The 21,149-nt window shown below is 34.3% G+C and overlaps 1 long non-coding RNA gene across 2 annotated transcripts; it reads left to right on the top strand.

The window, feature by feature from the left end:
* The first annotated feature begins 369 nt into the window (after window positions 1–369).
* On the top strand, window positions 370–20,881 carry LOC149772752 (uncharacterized). 2 transcript variants are annotated; one of them, XR_016417600.1, is made up of 5 exons: window positions 370–497; window positions 3,219–3,502; window positions 6,429–6,511; window positions 12,912–13,087; window positions 19,969–20,881. It is a non-coding gene; the product is annotated as an uncharacterized LOC149772752 (long non-coding RNA). The 2 variants fall into 2 exon arrangements; XR_016417599.1 differs by lacking the exon at window positions 19,969–20,881 and having other exon boundaries at window positions 12,912–13,843.
* The last annotated feature ends 268 nt before the right edge of the window (window positions 20,882–21,149 follow it).

Genomic DNA, 21,149 nt, shown 5'->3' on the forward strand with positions numbered 1-21,149 from the left:
AATTCTACCGCTGGTGTGATCAGTCACATGACCAGCCAAATAAACAGGTTATGTAATCTTCAAAATTTGTTAACGTATCTTTTAAAAGGATGATTTCCTGCAATTAAAGTGACTCTTGTAAGTATCGAACTTTATCCAAAACTTTTCATCCTTTAGAGAAGATGTGATAACATGACTTTGCCGGAAAAATATTTTTCACTAATGAACCAGACAGTTACAGTTCCAATCTACCTTTTAACCTTCATTATTTGGCCCTTGCCTTTGAGTGGTTTTCCGGCTTCCGGCAAACTTTTGTACTGCTCTTCTTGGTGGAATATCATTGGCACAGGAGTCTGACGTTTTATCAATAAAGTACGGCGAAATCTCTGACCATATGAAATCACCTTATCGGTAATATAAATTTTTATTACCGATAAGGTGATTTCATATTGTCAGAGATTTCGCTGTACTTTATTGATAAAACGCCGGACTCCTGTGATCATTGGTACAAACGTAAGGTTCGTACTTTGAATTGGTATCTCTTTTGTGGAGAAATTCCTGGCGATTAAGATGTATATTTTTTGGTTTTCTTCTTCTGTAAATAATTGCATCGACATACATCAGAAGCATGATTTTTTTTCTTTCTCGCGAAAATAGCCGAATCAGTTCCAAGAAGACAAAGAGTCTATTAAAGGAAGTATTCTTCTACGTAAAGAACAAAAACAGACCAAAATACACATCCGTCAACACCACCCGCACACACACAACAAATCTAATAGGTTGGGTAGGCATGAGGTCACAAGCTTAGCGACCTACTTTCCGCCATATTGCGGAGGTGAAAACAATTGCTTAGTAACAGTACGGTAGCGTTAGTTATGTTCCAAGAAAAAGACGCTCTAGTGTTCTCTAATAATAAATCACCATATAAACGTTTTCAAGCAGAATCATGAACCGGATAAACCATAATATAAAAAAAATTCGCAATTTTATATTTTTTGGGGGAATTAACAAAATATTTTATTGCCACTGAACATGGTGCGTATCAAACACTTTATGCTCTACCATAAGATTACGTATCAGAAAATTAATTTTAAAACTAATCGAAGTTCTTCATGTGATTTGTAAAAACCTTGAAAAATTGGTAAATTTCAGGGGCTACCTTAAAAGCTTTCATTTTGAATAGGTGAGGTTTCTTTTCAATAAAAAGTCCGAAATTTGCGGAGAAACGTTTTGAAATTGTTTGGAAGAATATTTTTTAAAAAACCAGGAATAAAATATATCATTGTTAAAATTCAGATATTTTTATTTATTTACGAATTTTCATGAAAAAATGAATACATTTTGAATGTAAAAATAATGAACACACATACACGCACACACACGCTGAATAGTCAAGCAATTTAATCAAAGGAAACGAGCTTGCAGTTTCCTAATGCTGAAGGAATTATCCAACGAGTGGTTTATCAATGATACAGCATACGTACTATACATATAATTTATTTATATCACATACATACAAATATACATACTTGCAGTTCCAACTGAGCTATTACTACTAGAGGCAATTGTGTATTGCCAGTGTAAGTGAACTATTCACATCCTTGTCCGGAGTGTCTGCTAAAAAAATATAGTTCTGTATCTTTTGCAGCAATTCAAGTTCATACGTTTCTTTTCTTTACTAGCCTTGTATTTTTATTTATATTGATTACATAAATAGAAGACACCCTAATGAATTAAACATGAAAGATAGTTTAAATAAAGAATGTATTGCTCTACAAACACTGCTACGACGATAGGTGCAAATTCAATTTTGACGATTACGTCCAGCTCAAATTCTTTTTTCTCTCAATGTGTGTCGACAGGACTTTTATGAAATCGTGTATCATGTTTAATTCATTTAGATTATTAAGATTTTTCGGATTATTTTCTTATGTCCTTAATGACTAATCAGTGGAAATTCATCACTGATCAATTTCTGATTACACCATGTTTATTTATGCGTATCATTGCACGATTTTATATTATAGGTAAAACAAATGGCTTTATTCCAGCACTTTAAAAGCCACATTAAAAAATATATACATCTAGCCTAGGTTCCGACATATTAGGTTAACATATTGAAACCTTGGCTAGCAAAGATGCATTTCCAACGGAGGTAAGATTAACCATAGGAAAGTATGCACTGTCTGGGGGAGTGAACTCTTTGTATCCATTCCCAGTGTGTCCGCTAAAAATTGTAGTTCTGCATCTATCTATTCATGTGACTTTGTATTTTGATAATTTGTTTCGTTTCTCTCAATCTTTGCGCTTATATTTTCATTCATACTGATTACATTTAAAAAAGACACTTATGATTCCACAATGGAAGTTGGTTTAAATGAAGACATCAGCGGACTACGAACAATGTATGACTAGCTTCGAGAAAACTGTACACGCAGCCATGTATTCACTGTCAAGTATACGGAAACGAGCTGGGAAAATAGACTAAGTCATCAAGCAAAATTACTAACAAGTATTTAAATTTATTTGCAGTTGATCTAAGTCATTATTATACTCTCATTAACATTAGTACAGCCCATAAGATATATTTTTATTCTCCATCTCTATTCTGTCCCTTTTCCGTATGTCTGGTAATTGTACCATCAATCGAAAGTACAGAGACATCATAGCATGACGCAGGCAAAAAAAAATCATCTGTATGTATATATATATGTGTGTGTGTGTGTGTGTGAGAGAGAGAGAGAGAGAGAGAGAGAGAGAGAGAGAGAGAGAGAGAGAGAAAGAGCTGCCTTTAGACATATATTTTTTAAAAAAATTATAAACTTTTAGAACCTTCATTGTATTAAAAAAATAAAGAAACGAAGCATTAAACACATTACATTGTTTGTTACTCCTAACGAAGAAATTTACCGTATAATCTCGTTAGGCTATTGCAACTTTGTGTAATTGGTATAGTGAACATTGTAGATGTAGACGAACCAAGTTCTTTTTCACTCCAGAGATTTCCACGTATCTTTTTTTCTTCTGTGCATGCATGTGTGTGTGTGTGTGTGTGTGTGAGAGAGAGAGAGAGAGAGAGAGCAGATTGCGATGAAAGTGTTTACCTTGTTTAAACTTATTTCGAAAACGGGGACTATTAATACTTTAATTTCATCGTTATTTTCAATTGTCCGTCATAATTAATAAGAGAAAATTAATCACTGATCTCGCAAGTATAGAATTAATAGCCTACATTCCAGATAGTAGAGGATGTCAGCCCAAAATACCAAAATGGTCATCTCAGCCACAAGAATTGCAACAGACCTCCACACCATTGGGCCATAAAGATCCTCCTGTCTCCTCTGGGAAGAAAAATAAGTGCTCCCAGAATGATATCACCACATCCTCAAACCCCGAGATCAAACATACCTCCAGTACATCTCAGTCAAATGTGACTTGTGGCAGCTGTGGTGGGAAGGGCCACAATCGTAAACGGAAATCCTGTCCTAATTACTACACTGAAAAAGAGTCTGCTCGGCGAGAGGTAAGACACGCATCAGACCATGACCTCGTGTAAGACAGCAGATTTCTCTGAATAATGTAGAAGATTTTGTTTTCCCGAAATAATATAAATCTCATTGTTACCAACGACTTTTAAATAACCTTGTTATTTTTAGTATCAAAGAGTATGAAACCTTTATTGAAGTCTTTTCGCACAAGAAAATAGTGAGCTCATTTTGTATATACCTGTATCAGAATATCAAATGCGTGGAAGTCTCTCATTGTCTAGCTGTTGAGTCATACTGATTGCGCATCGGAAACGTGCAAAATGGGCATAGGTGTATTTTCATCTCCGTTGCAGTTTCCATTCGTGAGGTGGGTAAAAAGGGGTCAAAGATGACTTACTTAACCCCTGCTTGTTACACTCCATTTCTTGTGAGATAATGTATTCTTCGGAACAAGGGGACATTTTACCTGGGTAATCGATAGATAAATAAAAGAATGCTTGTGAAAATGAACAGTGGATTGACTTTATTAAGAAATTAATTATTCATAAAATTTGGTAAATATGTTGTCACAAATACTAGCCTGTAAAGGAGTATAGAAAACTGAATAGGTGTGAATATTTGAAGAGAAGTTAAATGTTTAACCCACAACTGTACGATGAAAATTATACGTTTGTCACCTTGAAAAACGCGATCTTGTTATTTGCTTTTATATATGTTTTCAGTGTAATGTATTTAAAAGGTTGTTGAAATCCTTTCCCTAGGTACAGTTATGTGACTTAAAAGCTCTTTAACCATTCATGAAATGAATGATTCTTGTTCTTCTGAAGACGAGTTGCAAGGAAAGGTTGCTCTGTTTATCATCATAGATATTTCATGACTATTTTTACTAGTGTTTAAAAAATGATTGCTGACTTAAAGGATTGAAAAATCTATGAAGCATGAGGAACAAATAAGTTAATATTCATCATGTTTTTGATAAATACATTTACATAAATTTGTGAGCCAAACGCTTGCTTATAAGTTTCTTTGAAATAAAAAAAAATACAAGATAAAGTTTGATCTAAATTTCTTGCTGATGACGAGCTTCACAAATATGTAATTTCAATAAAATGAGAAATTATCAGGAAAAATTTAAAATGTATGCTATGAACACATTGTTCATTATCTCCTTGATATTTATTGTAGATATGATTATCCTCAATATCAATATTGTGGGGTCATCAATAGAAATATCACGATGTCCTCAATAGCATTATATAACCGCTCCGGTGGCCTAGTGGTTAGAGCGTCCGCCTCGGATGCGGGAGGTCGTGGGTTCGATCCCTGGACGAGTCATACCAAAGACTGACAAAAATGGTACTAACAGCTGCCTTGCTTGGCGTTCAGCATTAAGAGGTTAGTGTAAGGTCAGGATAATGTGACTGGGCGGGACATCATGCTATATGTCTGCGGCATGATGCCTCAGTGCTAGACATCACTTTAAACTGTCACATTGCAGACATCGTAGCGATATGACTGAAAAAGCTACGTTAAAAATCCAAATCACACACACACACACACACACACAATAACATTATCATGTGGGCATAAATACCAATACCACGGGATCCTCCACTATTAATACTGGCCGCCATGTATAGCTTATCACAGGGTCCTCTACATCAATATCATGGGATTTTCAGTATCAGGTGTTTTTTTTTCTTTTTTTAACATCATCAGTTTAAAATTTAAACTGATGACAGAACACAGAAATGTGGTTGGTGATATCATCCTGCAGAATCTTTCTTTGAATGTTCAGAGACACATTTACATGAAAACAAAAAAAGAAAAAAAAAAGGAAAAAAAAAAAGACAGAGGAAAGGATTTGGAATAAATCTGAGTGAGCAGGAGTGGATTCATGAAAGAACGAATAAATAGATGAATCAAACAAAATAGAAAACATATAGAACAGTTACGAACAAGAAAAAGGAAAATAAGCTTGTTTTTATAAACAAGTTTCTCTCAGGAACACACAATTAAGTTTCTAATCTCCCCATAACTGGAAGACTAAACAATAAAACAGGCCTTCATTTTCAGCTTTAATGGTCATAAACCGGAACAGCTTATTGTTTCCAGTGAACATCTGTCTGATAGTGCTAAGTGAAAAATGTGCCACTTGGACATCCAATATGGTTGCCGTCATTGGCGATCTTAAAAATGTTGTTATTGCTGCTTCTCACAAATGGAAAGTCATATTGCTATGATGATTTCGCCAGAACACGTTTGATGTCTACTTCAGTCTGAATAAAAATGAGGCTACTGACCTACTGTATGGTTGCCATTGAAATGTTCTTATCACTTTTCTTCTGAATGGATAATTATACTGACATAGGGCTTTCATTAAAAACTTATTATAATGTCTAACTGTTAGAGCGTCCGCCTCAGATGTAGGTGGTCGCGGGTTTGAACCCTGGCCGAGTCAAACCAAAGACTTTTAAAGATGGTACAAGGAGCTACCTCGTTTGGTTCTCAGCATTAAGAGGTTGGTGTTAGGACTGATCGGCCTGGTGTTAGGATAATGCGACTGGATGGGACATGATGCCACATGTCTGCAGCATGATGTTCCAGTGCTAGACATCACTATAAACTGTCACACTGCAGCCATCATAGCGATAACTGAAAAAGTTTTAAAGTTATGTTAAAAATCAAAATAACACACATACACGCACACGCACATTGTTTTGGCAATTTTGTTTAGACTGTTGCATGTATAGGCATGATAAACAATTTAATCTCAAAGTACTACATTAATACATCAAAATTAGGCCAGTGATATATTTCCATGGACTTAAAAGTGGTTGTGGTTATAACGTTTTGCAGAGTTTCTTTGAATCCGTTGATTCTCCGTTTAAGGAGCTCTCATAATGGACTCTCCTATAGTTCATAAACAGTAACTTAACTTTTTTTAAATTGTTGTTTTAGGTCCATGCTGAACTGCGAAGGCAGAAAATACACGATATGTTCCTTATTATAATAAGAAAGGCGAATCAACCATCTGTTTTAAGGTAACGAAAGCTAGTTATATATTTGAAAAATTTGTATCCTCTCTTGTAATTACGAAATGTCCATGCACTGTTTCGAACAGCAGGCTGCTTATGCAGTTGAATTTATGCTTGACCATGCCAGTCTCTTGATACTTTACTCATACGTATGGTCCAGATAAGTCAAGCCTAAGACAAATTCCAACATGGTGTCCCTCATGAACAACACTAAAAGATAGAGGAATCTAAAAGAGTTCGTGTTTAATCAAAATACACCCTACCCTCGACTTGTTACGACTCTATGGTCATAAACTAAATAATAGAACGAAACAAAACCATCAAGTTTTGTAAAACAAAAACTTTAATTTTCGAAATTAAAAAGCGAAAATGTAAGAGGAACGTACAGTAATAAGAATCCTTAAAAGGTTATACAAAAGTCCAACAGAATCGAGCGTTACAAATTAATTCCAGGATCTGATGTGCCAACAGTCCTGATGTATCACAATGGCATTGTCCAGAACACATTTGTATAAAGTTCACAATACTCCCAGAATAATATCTGAGTCTAATGAGCACTTTGTAAATACAATTAAAAATCCAAACAAATGTCTCCTTTCAAATAATATATAAACACAATATTAAACACACCAGTAGACTGACACTAACACAAAAAAAAACATGAACTAAGAATCCAAATTAGGAATGAATTAATTGCTCAGTTCTCTCCTTATATACGTCTCTAGGAGTCTATGAAGACTATGTCACAATATAAGCCATGTGACATACTTCACTACTTAATCCCACATTTCACAATACCTACCCACTTCACTTTGCAGTCAAACTTATACATAATATACATACAGTCATGCACTATATGTATATACATATATATATATATATATATATATATATATATATATATATATATATATATATATATATATATATATATATATATCCTTAAAGATGTACAGAGACGATAGGATCAAGGATGGTTGGGTACAAACAACTTTTGAACATGATTATCTCCCTTCTCCTACACTAATATTCATTATATGAAACTTTGTTAATATTAGATCCGAAGAAATTAGTTCAGGTCAATACTCTTGACAGATCTTTGATATAGATCAAATTGACAAGCAGTATTCATAAATCAAAAGAGCTTATTTTATAGCATGACTAACTAAGTCCTATGTCAGAAGAGGTCATGGTTATTTTAAGGTATTTTTGTCATCTGGTTTGACGTGCTACCTTCATTAATCTCACACAAGTCATATATGGTTAAAGCTTCAGGTCTCAAATTCCACCCATAGACGGCTGGATAGAAATCTATACATATTGTGTAATTCCTCAAGGTATTTTAGACTGCATGATACACATCTTAACTAATATCACGTGAAACTTTATATTGCATTTTTAGTGAATCCTCAAAACCAAGTCCTTCACTAGTTTTTTTTTCTTCAGTTTAATGAGAGTTTTGCAATGTGAATAAAATATGAAATATCTTTTATCTAAGCAGTTATGTGTGTGTGTTTGTGTGTGTGTGTGTGTGTGTGTGTGTGTGTGAGAGAGAGAGAGAGAGAGATAGAGAGAGAGAGGGAGAGAGAGATGCCTTTAGACACATTAATATTTAAAAAATTATAAAGTTTTAGACCAAAAGTTCTTCATTTCTAGTTTTTTTTGTTCTTCAGTTTAATGAGAGTTTTGCATTGTTAATAAATTTTGAAATATATTTTATCTAATCAGTTACCGTATATAATCGCGTATAAACCCGTTTGCGTATAAGCCGACCCCCAAACTGAACAGGTATAACCACTAAAAAGAGCATGACTCGCGTATAAGCCGACTTACAACTCCGATGCATCTCAGGATGCACGAGGTAAGTTCTAAATGCATTTATTTAGAGAATCTTGTATTAAAAAATTTACATGTTTACTTATCTCGAGGATGGCGTGCATGATTATTAAAAAGAAATGGTTTAAATTTGTTTGAAAAGCAATTTATGTAATTTTCTGTTTTCTTATAAAGTTTCGGAAATAATGCTTCAAAAATTATGCTAATACCGTAAAAGCTGAGTTCAAGTTTGCTTTGATGTAAGCGAACTGTCAACTTTCACGCCGAAAGGAAAAAAGAACTACCGATTTTGGGGTCTCTCCACGCCGACCTCCCGATTTCGTAATATTTTCCTATTTTTGGAGAGAACTCCTCATTATTACATTATGTATTCGATTTTCATTTCTTCTAAACAAGAAAAATCCTACATGTTATGTTGCATCACCTGTGAATTACTGTTGTGACGAAATAATTATTTTAGTATAAAGCATTCGCTTCTTCACTAAATAAAATGTTACGTTTGAACATTATTCACGTAAATTAATGATTTTTTACCTCTATAATAATACACCTCTGTCTGCGTGGGTTCGAGTTTCGGATTCAGCCAATGTGGGTATGTGAGAAAGCTTGCCAGTAGCTTCTCGTGGGTCGGTGGTTCTTTCTGGGGTTCTTCCTCCACCATTAATACTGGCTGCCATGTATAGCCTATCGTGTGCTGAACAATGGCGTTGAACCCTACAACAACAACAACAACAACAACAAAAGCTGTAACTCCATTTGCTATAGCTCCATTCCCACGAAAGAAACTTAAACGAGTGAACACCTGGCATTTTTATACCGTAAACTGGTATAATTACCGGTCAAAATTCCTACTTATCACAAGCCAGTTTCAGGGTTTTAATGATTAACTGGCCTGTACTGCTGTCGCAAAACGAAAGACAAATTCGCCGACTATCAACATAGGAGACACCGAAACATTAAGCTTTCCATTGTGTGGAAAGTTATGTTTGTTCAGCTAAAACACAAAACTAAAATTGATTGATGTTGATCTTATGATAATTTTAGCCTTTATTATTACCACTTTTCGTGAATATGTAAATTATGATGGTTATGTGCCTTGTACAAATAAACGTGCGTACCTTTTTTAAAAAAATATTACCTCAGTAAAGTAAAATCTGCATCTATGTTTGGGAATACGTAAGGATTTAAGTGACAATATGCACGTTTTGCACTGTGTAAGTTGTTGTTGTGGGGTTTAACGCCATTTCTCAGCATACGATAGGCTATGCATGGCGGCCAGTATTAATGGTGGAGGTAGAACCCGGGAAAACACCCGTGCAGAACCAGACCCACGAGAAGCTACTGGCTTTCTCACGTACCCCCATTGGCCGAATCCTAGACTCGAACCCGCGCAGACAGAGGTGAGATGGCAGTGATCCGTAACGGAGAGCGCTTTAGACCACTCGGCCACTCGGGGCCCCGTGTACTGTGTAAGTACTGTACATTTTAGTTCAGCATGGTCTCCATGGTAAACTCAACCGGCCCGCGAATTATGAAGTCTGTATTTAACTTTATTTAACTTTGTGTTGGAGAAATCAGAAAACATGCACATGCAAAATAATAACAAAATCAATCACAGTACTTTATAACAGTTTAATAATTGTCGGGTCACCGAAAGTTACTTTTTTTTCTTCTTTTACATGCCTATGTTTTAGGACATGGAAAAAATTATCGTTTCGTGTCCCAAGATTTACAGCCATTATAGTAGTTAACAAAAAGACCTAAAAACTGTAAAGTTTACACATTGGCCCGCGGATAAGCCGACTCCACTTCTTCCAGGCCTTTATTTTTTCCTAAATTATTCGGCGTATACGCGAGTATATACGGTATGTGTGTGTGTGTGTGTGTGTGTGTGAGAGAGAGAGAGAGAGAGAGAGAGAGAGAGAGAATGTGAATGGAGACCAGTGTCTGTATGTGAAGGAGTGCATTCAGTTATGAGAGCTGTTTTAAAGCTACATTTAATGAAAAAGTTATCTGAACAAAATATGTTCCCTTCTTCAGAAAATCACATCCTACAACAAGAAACATTGCTCCACATAGAAATACAGTCCATGTCACAAGAAACATTTGAGGAATGAGATACTTATATACCATTATTGATAAAGTCCATTAGAACTGTGAATGATATTCCATAATATTTAAATACTCTCTATCATTGATGATGGTCACAGTTCAAAAGCCAATCCAGTGAACCTGACTTTAAATACTGCTTTGTCTGTCTCCCAGTCAGCAACACATCAAAAGCTAGGCTACATGTCTGGCAATAAAGCACTGTTATTTTTTAAACCCACCCCCACCCCCATGTTCACAAATGAATAGCATTAATAATTAGATACCAGACAAATAAACATAATCTGTCTTAAATGGCCTACCTACCAGCATTTAATTAAAACTTCGCCGTAATGTTGGCTCTTTTTTATGTTGTCAGACCGAATCTGTATAGGCATTCATTTCAAGTATTATTTTAATTTCGCGTGAGAAATTTTCCGTATCTTTGTCTTCCAGATAAGCCGACTACATTACTTGCTGGCCATAATTAATATTTTCCCTTTTGTGTCAGGAATTTATATGCTAAATTTATTTCGAAGTTTTAATTGAGTTTCATAATTGTAATTTGGGACCAAAATTTGTTTCAGTATTCGGAGTTGATGTGTTTCGGTTAACTGGGGACAAAATATATTAGAGGAGGAATAATTCAGTCTTGAGGGGATTTCAATATACTTGAAGTTAGGTTTTGAGGAGTTTTACTGTACAAATAAACAGCACAATAATATTAGTTTTACAGTCACGTACCTAGATGAAACATTATGGATAACATGTACTTTGTGTAAGGAAGAAATCTGAAAGGTCAAGGTCATTGTGACTGAAAGTGTGTGTGTGATTTGGTTTTTTAACGCAGCTATAAAAAAATATAGTCATATCGCTACGCTGTCTGGAGTGTTGCAGTTTATAGTGATGTCATGCTGGGGCATCATGCTGCAGACACGTAGCATGATGTCCCATCCAGTCACATTATCCTGACACCAGGCCGAGCAGTAATAACATTAACCTCTAAATGCTGAGCACTTAGCGAGGCAGCTGTTAGTACCATTTTTATAAGATTTTGATATGGCTCGGCCGGGATTCGAACCCGTAAGCTCCCGCATCCAAGGTAGATGCTCTAACCACTAGACCACTGGAACATTACTGACTGAAAGAAAAAAAATGGTTTGTGCACAATTTGTTTTAGTTCTTGACCATTTACCTTCATCAAAGCCTGTGATTGACTTACATGTTATATAAGAAAGCATTCATTGATTTTTCTATGAAACATTCACTGATTTTGGTATAAAACAATAATTGATTTTGGTATAAAACGTTCAAAAGACAGTGTCACTGTGACTGAAAACAAAAATGGTGTCGGCATATTAATTTGACCTCTATAAATAGACATGGAGTAAACTTTATGGATTGCACTTAGGTATGGAATAATTATATTGATATTTGGAGTAAAAATCTCAAAAGTTAAGGTTATTTTAGTTCAAAGAAAACTTGACTTACAGAATAACTTTTATTCTGGAGTAAATGTCTAGAGTAAGCATTGTGGCTGGCTTGCACATTGTGTGATAAAGCAACCTACTGCTTCTGGGATTTATAGGTCAAAGGTCATGGTCGTGGTAAGTTTGGCAATGAAGTAATGGTTTCATCATATAGACTGTAGTTGGACGTCGCATACTTTAACCAAGGAACAGGTTATTGAGACCTACTGGTCAATAGTCCCCATGGTCAATCATGACCAGCAGGACTATTAAACATTATGGATGTTTATTGTGCGCTTCATGGTAAGAGCATACACGTGTGCAAAAAAAAATGTAAAAAATTTGCTCATGTTACAGAGAACCCGTTTTATTTAGGAAATTAAAATGATTACTTATTTGTCTGTTTGGCATTTCTGCTTTCATTCTATCAATCATTTCAATAGTCAGTCATATTTTGTGTACCTTATAGCATGCTGTTATGTTTGATTGCAAAGCATTATTTTCATGAAAAGTTTTGAAATTTATCAAAATCAATTTCATTAAAGATAAACACATATTAAAAGCGGGGTCCCAAGTGTCAGAGTGGTCTAAAGCGCTCTCCGTTACGGATCACTGCCATCTCACCTATGTCTGCGTGGGTTCGAGTCTCGGATTCGGTGGATATGTGAGAAAGCTTGTCAGTAGCTTCTCGAGGGTCGGTGGTTCTTTCCGGGGATTTCCCAGTTTCTTCCTCCACCATTAATACTGGCCGCCATGTATAGCCTATCGCGTGCTGAAAAATGGCGTTAAACCCTACAACAACAACAACAACATATTAAAAGCGAGAACAAATGTAAAAAATCTTAAATCATACCGATTTAACAGTAATAAATGTAATACTATAAATAGCAGTCACACCGATTTTACAGCAATAAATGTAATACTATATATAGCAGTCACACCGATTTTACAGTAATAAATATAATACTATATATAGCAGTTAGACTGATTCCCTATTATTATTTTGTATCTAGTCTAAAACAGCAGAATGCAACAGCAAGAGCAGATTCACAGTTGGCATCCATGCTGAAGAAATGCATGCAGTTTACCCCAAAAAACAGAAGAGATATTCCAACTGTATTTATTGAGAGATTACTGATGTAATATACTTACAAACATACTGTACTGTGTGGAAACAACATTTTACAAAGTAATTATTTCACCATGGTGTGCAGGGCTGGCAACTTTGTTTATTATACACCCACCCCTATAGTCAACATATAAAGATGTGAATATGGACAAATCAAAATGCTTGTACAATTTTTGTAGTTGTTGTTGCTCATTTTTAATTGCTGTAAAATACTTTTGATCAGTCTTTGTTAAACTATGTAAATCATTAGTACATGTGCATATGAAACAAAACTCTAATTTTGTTAAACGCCATTTTTACTTGCAGTTGGAAGTAGTTACATTGCATATCCAGTTAAAATTAGGAAACAATAGGATCATCATCTGAAGATATACAAATTGACAAGTTACTGTGCTCCTGAAAATTTTTATTAAAGTTATTGACCTTGTTAACTTTGATTTTGACGTATTTTATGGTAAATCTTTTGAATGCAACTAGTCTGAACTTACAAATGATCTCCAGGACACTTTGTACCTGTTATGGTGTTTTTTTTATTATATGCCTTCTACTAATGAGATCAGAGCAGCATGCTTTTTTGTCAAGCCAGAAACAACACTGAATGTACAAGACAGATTGATTTTCTTATTTTGAGGGAAAACAGAAAACCAAATCGCACAAAATTTTTGTACAACATAGTGTAACCAACAGTCAGTTTCTTGAATGTATATGTACTAAATAACATGTCAATTGAACATATTCAAGTTAAGAATATATTGTTAATTGAAAGAAACTTTTGAATCTTCAGTTCTTTAATTTTCTAATTAACAATTGTCTAAGTATTTCATTATGTGGTTGTCATGTGATCGGCTTGTTCTTATGAATGAAATATTTCAGTAGCAGATGAATGCAATGTATAATATAGTTATGTTCTGTGCAGCTATTCCCACAATCACTTGGCAGATTGTTGTGAAACTTGCTCTGAACTTCATCTCACATTTCTTACTATATAGTTGCTAGTGTGTGCTCAGGATCCCAATGTGATCTCCCAAATGTGAAGAATCTCATAGCAACTGTATCTCTTAAACAGATGGCAACACTGTCATTAAAAAAATGTTGTTTTCTTGAAATATTTACCTGATAGGTTTTTGTTTTAAAATGATGCTGATCTAACCTCCAAAATAGATTCCTTGACGGACATTCTGAAAATCCTGATAGGACAACCTTTCCTGAAATGGTAGGTCATATAGACGTGGGGTTTTCACTAAAATAGTGCAAAAATATCTAGTTGGTTTTGAATAAAAATTGTATTCATCTGACTTGCTAACTCTCTATGGCCAGCTTGAAAATCTGTTTATTTCTGTTCTTGAATGGATTATGGCACTGACATGGGTTTTTCAGTAAAAATCCTTGCATTTTGATTTTCTTTTCTGAATGAAAATGGTGCAAAGACGACCATCATATCTACACATTTGTGAAGTAATGGAGTTTTAAGAACCAAACCCACTGAGGCAAATTCAGTGATCTTGTGTCCATATCAGGTTCATTGTTATAGGCGATTGTACTGCACTTAAGGTATCTTGTGAATATATCAACCAATCAGTTGCTTTTTTTGCCTTTTCACTAAATTAAATATCTTTTTTACTTTAACATTAAATATTCCATTCTGTCATCTTTGTCATTAAACATTCCTTACTGTCATCTTTGTCATTAAACATTTGATTGCAATCTTTGTCATAGAATTTGTCATTAAACATTCCATTCTGTCCTCTTTGTCATACATTTAGTCATGAATTATTCAATTATGTCCTCTTTGTCATAGATTTAGTCATGAATTATTAAATTATGTCCTCTTTGTCATAGATTTAGTCATTAATTATTCAATTATGTCCTCTTTGTCATAGATTTAGTCATGAATTATTCAATTATGTCCTCTTTGTCATAGATTTAGTCATTAATTATTCAATTATGTCCTCTTTGTCATAGATTTAGTTATTTTATTGATTTAGTCATTCAGCATTCCATTGTCATCTTTGTCACAGATTTAGTCATTAAACAACAATCATCTGTCATAGATCTAGTCATTAAATATTCCATTCTGTCATTTTTTTCATAGATTTATTCATTAAACATTGTCATCTTTGTCATAGATCTTGTCATTAAAATATTCCATTCTGTCATCTTTGCCATATATTTTAGTTTTTTTAGTATGCTGTGCAAATACTTTCATGTAATTTATGGATTTAAAAAAACAAAAACTTTGTGCCAAAACTTGAAGTTTACTGAATCACTCAATATCTTGTTTGAAAATTCTTGTTTTCAATTCACAAGTACATGTAACAAAGACACAGCATGCTAATAGGGTCATTTTTTTGGTGACTAATGTCAATAAACACTATGATGGTTGTACACAACTAGGATGCTCCCCATTTCAATAATAAGTATAGTAAATCCGTGATTTACTCTGAGAAACCTCACACACATATCAAATTTGCTTGATTCAAGATTAAATTTTCCATAGGAAATATTATATGTGAGGCATTGTATTCATTAGACCTCACATATATGACACCAAAATAAAACCTTTATCAAACAATACATACTTTAAATCTATCAAACCATCCAGAAGTTGCGATAAATAACTTGGCTTCAGGATCACTCTTGGTGGCACTCTACAGTTTCATATTTTGCACAGGTTTAGAATTTTAAAGAAAAAGCATTTGCGGTGCTCAATCCATGTATCAACATGCATTCCAATTTCTCCATGACAGCCAATCTTATTAATACAACCCAGGCAGTACAAAAATATGGTCCACTCTTACTGGAATATTCCATTTTCTCCATTCTCCCATAAGTTGATGGAGAGTTGATGTACTGATCCCTGCAGAATACTTAATTTCCTTAGTCATGTCACCTCTTTCATACCTCTCCACAAGTTCAAGGGGTTAAGGGAGTTCTTAACTGTCAGCATGAGGTGGAGATGATGCCACCACAATGGCAACATAAAGACTGAATGAAGCTTCCAGAATCCTGCTTGGCAACCCATGCTGTGCATTTCAATATATATATATATATATATGCAAATGACACATCTGGGGGTATATTTTTCTGCCGTTATTAAATTGTTTAAACATAAAATGCTGGTAAAGGTTGAATACACATAATTTGGGATTTTACTGTAGATCTGTTTTTCCAAATCTGATTTATAGGCATTTTCAAATTGTTTTACTTTATCTTGCATGAACTTGTAGCATAGATGGACATATATGGCAGTCATGTTATCATCTGAGAGACAGGTTCTAGTGCGAATGTTTTGCACAAAATATGCAAAATGTCCATAATTCCTGTTTACATCAGTGTTTCCTCTTACATGGCCCTAAAGTTTACACATTTGCTTGACAAATGTGTTATATCCCAATGACCTATATTTTCTAGACCATACTATGTTTTTGATCCTAATGTTTTCTATGGTTTATAAATGGATTAAAGTTAGAATGAATTAGATCTCACATCTAATTTGGATCCATATTACTGCTTTTTTTGTGATTTCACATGTATATTTTTAAAAACAAGGTCAGGATGAGTTGAATTGGGATGGATTACATGTCTTCTTTAGACAAAATCTGCATTATAGTATTTTGTACAAATTTCCTAAAGGAAGTGTAACAAGAGGACATGTACAAACTCTGTTCAATTGCAACTGCAATTCTTAAATAAATATTTTATCAGGATTTTAGGTGTAAACATTTCTGCAGACTCCGCATCTAAAATATGCAGAAGCAGTCCTTATCGAGCTTTTAGAAGGAAAATTGAATTCTAGTATTAAAATGGAGAAGCAAACACCTAACTGGAATGTAGAAGTCGAATCTGGTGTTTTCTTTTCAATAGTAAGTCTATAGTCACCATTATTTATTGAGTTTTTGCAGCCTAGCAATCTTTCCTTAGTGCCTCTCTCACTAAGGTCTTTTTTTATATGCTGCTGCAAAAAAATATTTAATTGTCTGATCTGAATTTTATGTGACCCTTAATTTTCATTTTGTTTTGTCACTCCAGGAAGGGTGGAGGAATCACTATTTTTTATTAAAAAAATTCACTGTAATTTTTCTCTATATAAATAAATGTTGTACTGACAGTAATAATAAGCATCGACTGTTCTCTCCCTTTCAATAACTTTTAATGGTGAATTCCCAAGTATGTTTTTATTTCATGAATTGATAAACAATAGTGTCCATGTGCATGTAGTGGTTTTCACATTACTCTTTAAAGGTAAAAAAGCAAACACCTAAAAATAAATGTTTTCTTTGGGGGTGAGGGGGCCTCTAATTCAGCAGCAGACTGCATAGCGTATAATAAACAAGAAGTTGACCTAATATCACTATTTCATAAAGATTGTTTACTGGACTGTCTCATAGATAAACAAGTCAGAGATGAATGTGATATAATATTTTGAATGTTCTGTGACCAATGTCCAGTTGCTTAGAGCACATGACTTACATAACTTAACAGTTAACCATATTACTAAGCCAAGTTGCGTAGGATAATAAAACAACTCTGTAAACTGTCTCCTAACTTTTATCTCCTGTTGATTTTACTACAGTCATAAAACATCTTTCCAAAAATCAAATATGTCTTTGAATGATCGAATATGGTAATTCTGTCAGAAATGCCTAAAATACATTGATTCTGGTAATTCTGTCATGTTTAAAATATATTGATTCCAACCACTTTTGTTTTTACCATGCATGTATATATTCAAAACAGAGATATTAGGTGTCTGATTATCTATTTTTATATATTTTTAAATTTTTGAATGAAAATTGCAATGTACATTTGTATGTACGAGTATTTACTGGTACATCAGCAAATAAAGACTATGGGTGGCAGAAAAACTGCACTGTACATTTGTTACGTATGAGTGTTTACTGGTATAGTGGCAAAATAATGACCATGGGTACCAATAGAAAATTTCCATATGTACAAGTACAAACAAGATCACAAAAGAATGTTAAGAGATGTCAAAATTCTGCATATAAAATGAAGGTAAAAAAATAGAAATCCTTAAAATATGGGGTAAAAAAAATCTTTGGTGAAATCCCATGCACATATCGGAAGAGTGTGATATATATAAAGTATTTATGAAACCAATATCTCATTCATTATCATCATCTTCATCCTCAAAGTGCATATTTATTACACCTGATTTAGTATGACAAAAATAACATTTTAAGATTTACACATTGGAAGTCAATACCTCTGGCATGTGACACATGCAATTTAAAAAATAAATAAACAAGTCAATAAGAATATGATCATACCATTAGGTTTAATGTTTCTTTCTATTTCAATTGCTTTACACAAGACAAGCTTGTAGAACACGTACGGGACTGAAATAACATGAATGCTCCAATACCCTTTCTTATCAGTGCTCAAAAAATCTGATAGCTCGTAAACTTTAGTTTGGGACTGTCTTGTATTCAAAGTGAGGTGCATGTTGGGCTTGTAAAAATAAATAGTTTGCCTGAGGAAACTTTGATCACACTGATGAAATGAGCAGATGTACTTTCAAGATGTCAACATACATACTATCTAAATCAGATTACCACTGTCTGACGTGAAATCTGATTTTAATCAAATGGAAGCTATGCTAAAATTACGATTTTGAATCCCAAATCCTCTGACACAGTCGTGTTTCGAGAAAACACAATTTTCAGTAATCTTGACCCCCCCCCCCAGTCTATGCCCTTTACATGTAGTATGTATAAACGGTAATCTGTAATGATTGGAACTAATATAGAATTATCCCTTGGGCAGTTTAAAAAGCAGCAATTAGAGGTAAAGAGGTCGGGTATAAAATCAAAGTTTTAAATTAATTAGCTGATAATGGCTAGTGATATGTATGGAAGGTTGCAGTGGGTGAACCCATTGTGCTAATCTGCATAGGTAGGATCAGGAAGTGGAACAACCCTGTATAGGTACATCAAGGAGATGACAGACATGTGTACAAGAACAAAAGTTATTACATATTATTGCCTTGAATGAGAATGTGTCAGCTGCTATGTATTATATGCTGACATGTTTGTGAACAGCAGCAACGTTCCTTTGAAGTTGGATTTTACTGCATATATTGAATGCAAAGCAAGATCATTTCAGTTATAGGAATAGTGTTAAAGTGCAATTCATTTTTATTCTATTTATATTCGAATTGTAGCTATAGCGACATGTGTGACTATTAAAAAGGGGAAAATTTTGGCCATGTGGTAAGTGGAGTCTGTCATGCCTGTCAACTTTTCACAAGCCTAGTAGGGAGAATAGCAAATAAAATTGTGAGATTTGGATTTAAAATGGGGAGGAATTTTTGTGCCGGTTTCAATAAATATTGACTGATCTTCCAAGGGTGAAATTCTCAAGGAATGCGCCAAATGCATCTGCAGAAATTATTTTTTTGTGTCAGGGGGACATAGTGGTCAGCCATGAAATTTTATGGATGTAGGCCAAAATGTGTTTAAAGGTGAAATTGGGGGAGGCAACTACTGCCCAAACCCTCGTTGCCCCAATGTGTGAGCACCCATGGGTCACACCATTTTTCCCTGTGGCATGCCATATTTTACCCCCCAGGACAAGCCTCCTTTTTCATATTCTGGTCAGCTGTGGCTAAATTACATAAATAAGTAAAATTTAGACTTAAGTAAACAAACAATAAAGCCAGTGTGACTACTTTACAGTTAATCCTTACTACTGCATTTATCTTGTGAAAAGGACTGCCCATCGGACATAAGTCAAAGAAACCATGTTCTACAGCATGTGTATATAAGTAACAGCAATTGATTGGCAATAAACGATGCCCTATATTGTTGTAACTTATGATGCCTAGAACATCATTTTAACAGTTCATATCTGCAATCACAAGTTACCATCTATGTGGCAACTGTTTTCCCCATGTTTTATATCCCACCTTATTTCCTAAGGTAAACTCTAAAGGCAAGTACAGAGAAGATTACAGAGCATTCACAGTGATCATTCTTGGGATTGAAACTAATCGGTAACACTTTTTATTTTTTATTTTACTATAGTACTGTTGTTGGGGTTTAAAATGTCTGAAATTTACATGAATGTTTATTCTTAACATTCTCTTTACTGAAGGGAAGAAACTTTGTAGTGTGATATTAATTATTTCATCACAAGTATTCACTAGTGATAAAATAGAATCTGGCATCTGTATATTGCATACGATATATCTATTAATGTATGTTGTTTTTATCTTCTTCTGAGAAATGAAAATTGACAGACATAATTTAACAGGTATGAACTGTCTGGGCTTGTGGGATTTCACTCAGGGCTTGAGAGTTTATTTAAGTCACGAGCCCCGGGCCTGTGCCTAAAAAAATATTCTTTTGTCACTGCTTATGCAATATTTAACAAGACTACATGAATGGTATATTATATTACAGCCACATGAACGGTATATTATATTACAGCCACACATATGGGATATTATATTACAGCCACACATTTGGTATATTATATTACAACCACATTTTTGATATTATATTACAGCCACACATTTGGTATACTATATTACAGCTACATGCTTGGAATATTATACTACAGCCACATATTTGGTATATTATATTACAGCCACATGAATGGTATATTATATTACAGCCACACATATGGTATATTATATTACAGCCACACATTTTGGTATATTATATTACAGCCACACAGATGATATATTATATTACAGCCACACATTTGGTATATTATATTACAGCCACACATGTGGTATATTATATTACAGCCACACATTTGGTATATTACATCACAGCCACATGAATGGTATAGTACATTACAGCCAAATGTATGGTTTATTATATTACAGCCACATGTTCGGTATATTACAGCAACATGTTTAACAGTAAATTATATATGCAGGTCATGGTTGACTTGAACAATTATTTGATAATGGGCAATGGGTCTTAATGCAGTCTTGAACCCTGAAGCCAAAAGTAAGTACCCCAAAAATTGACCCTAAGACAAAAGTTGACCAAAGTCGCTCACCAACAAGATGTATCCACATACAAACTTGCATGACCCAGCAGCTAAAACTGCAAGTGAAAATGACCTGAAGACCAAACTTTACCACGAG

Source organism: Sinohyriopsis cumingii, unplaced genomic scaffold (assembly GCF_028554795.1).
Source record: "Sinohyriopsis cumingii isolate HCF-2022 unplaced genomic scaffold, ASM2855479v2 utg001176l, whole genome shotgun sequence".
Lineage (NCBI taxonomy): Eukaryota > Metazoa > Mollusca > Bivalvia > Unionida > Unionidae > Sinohyriopsis > Sinohyriopsis cumingii.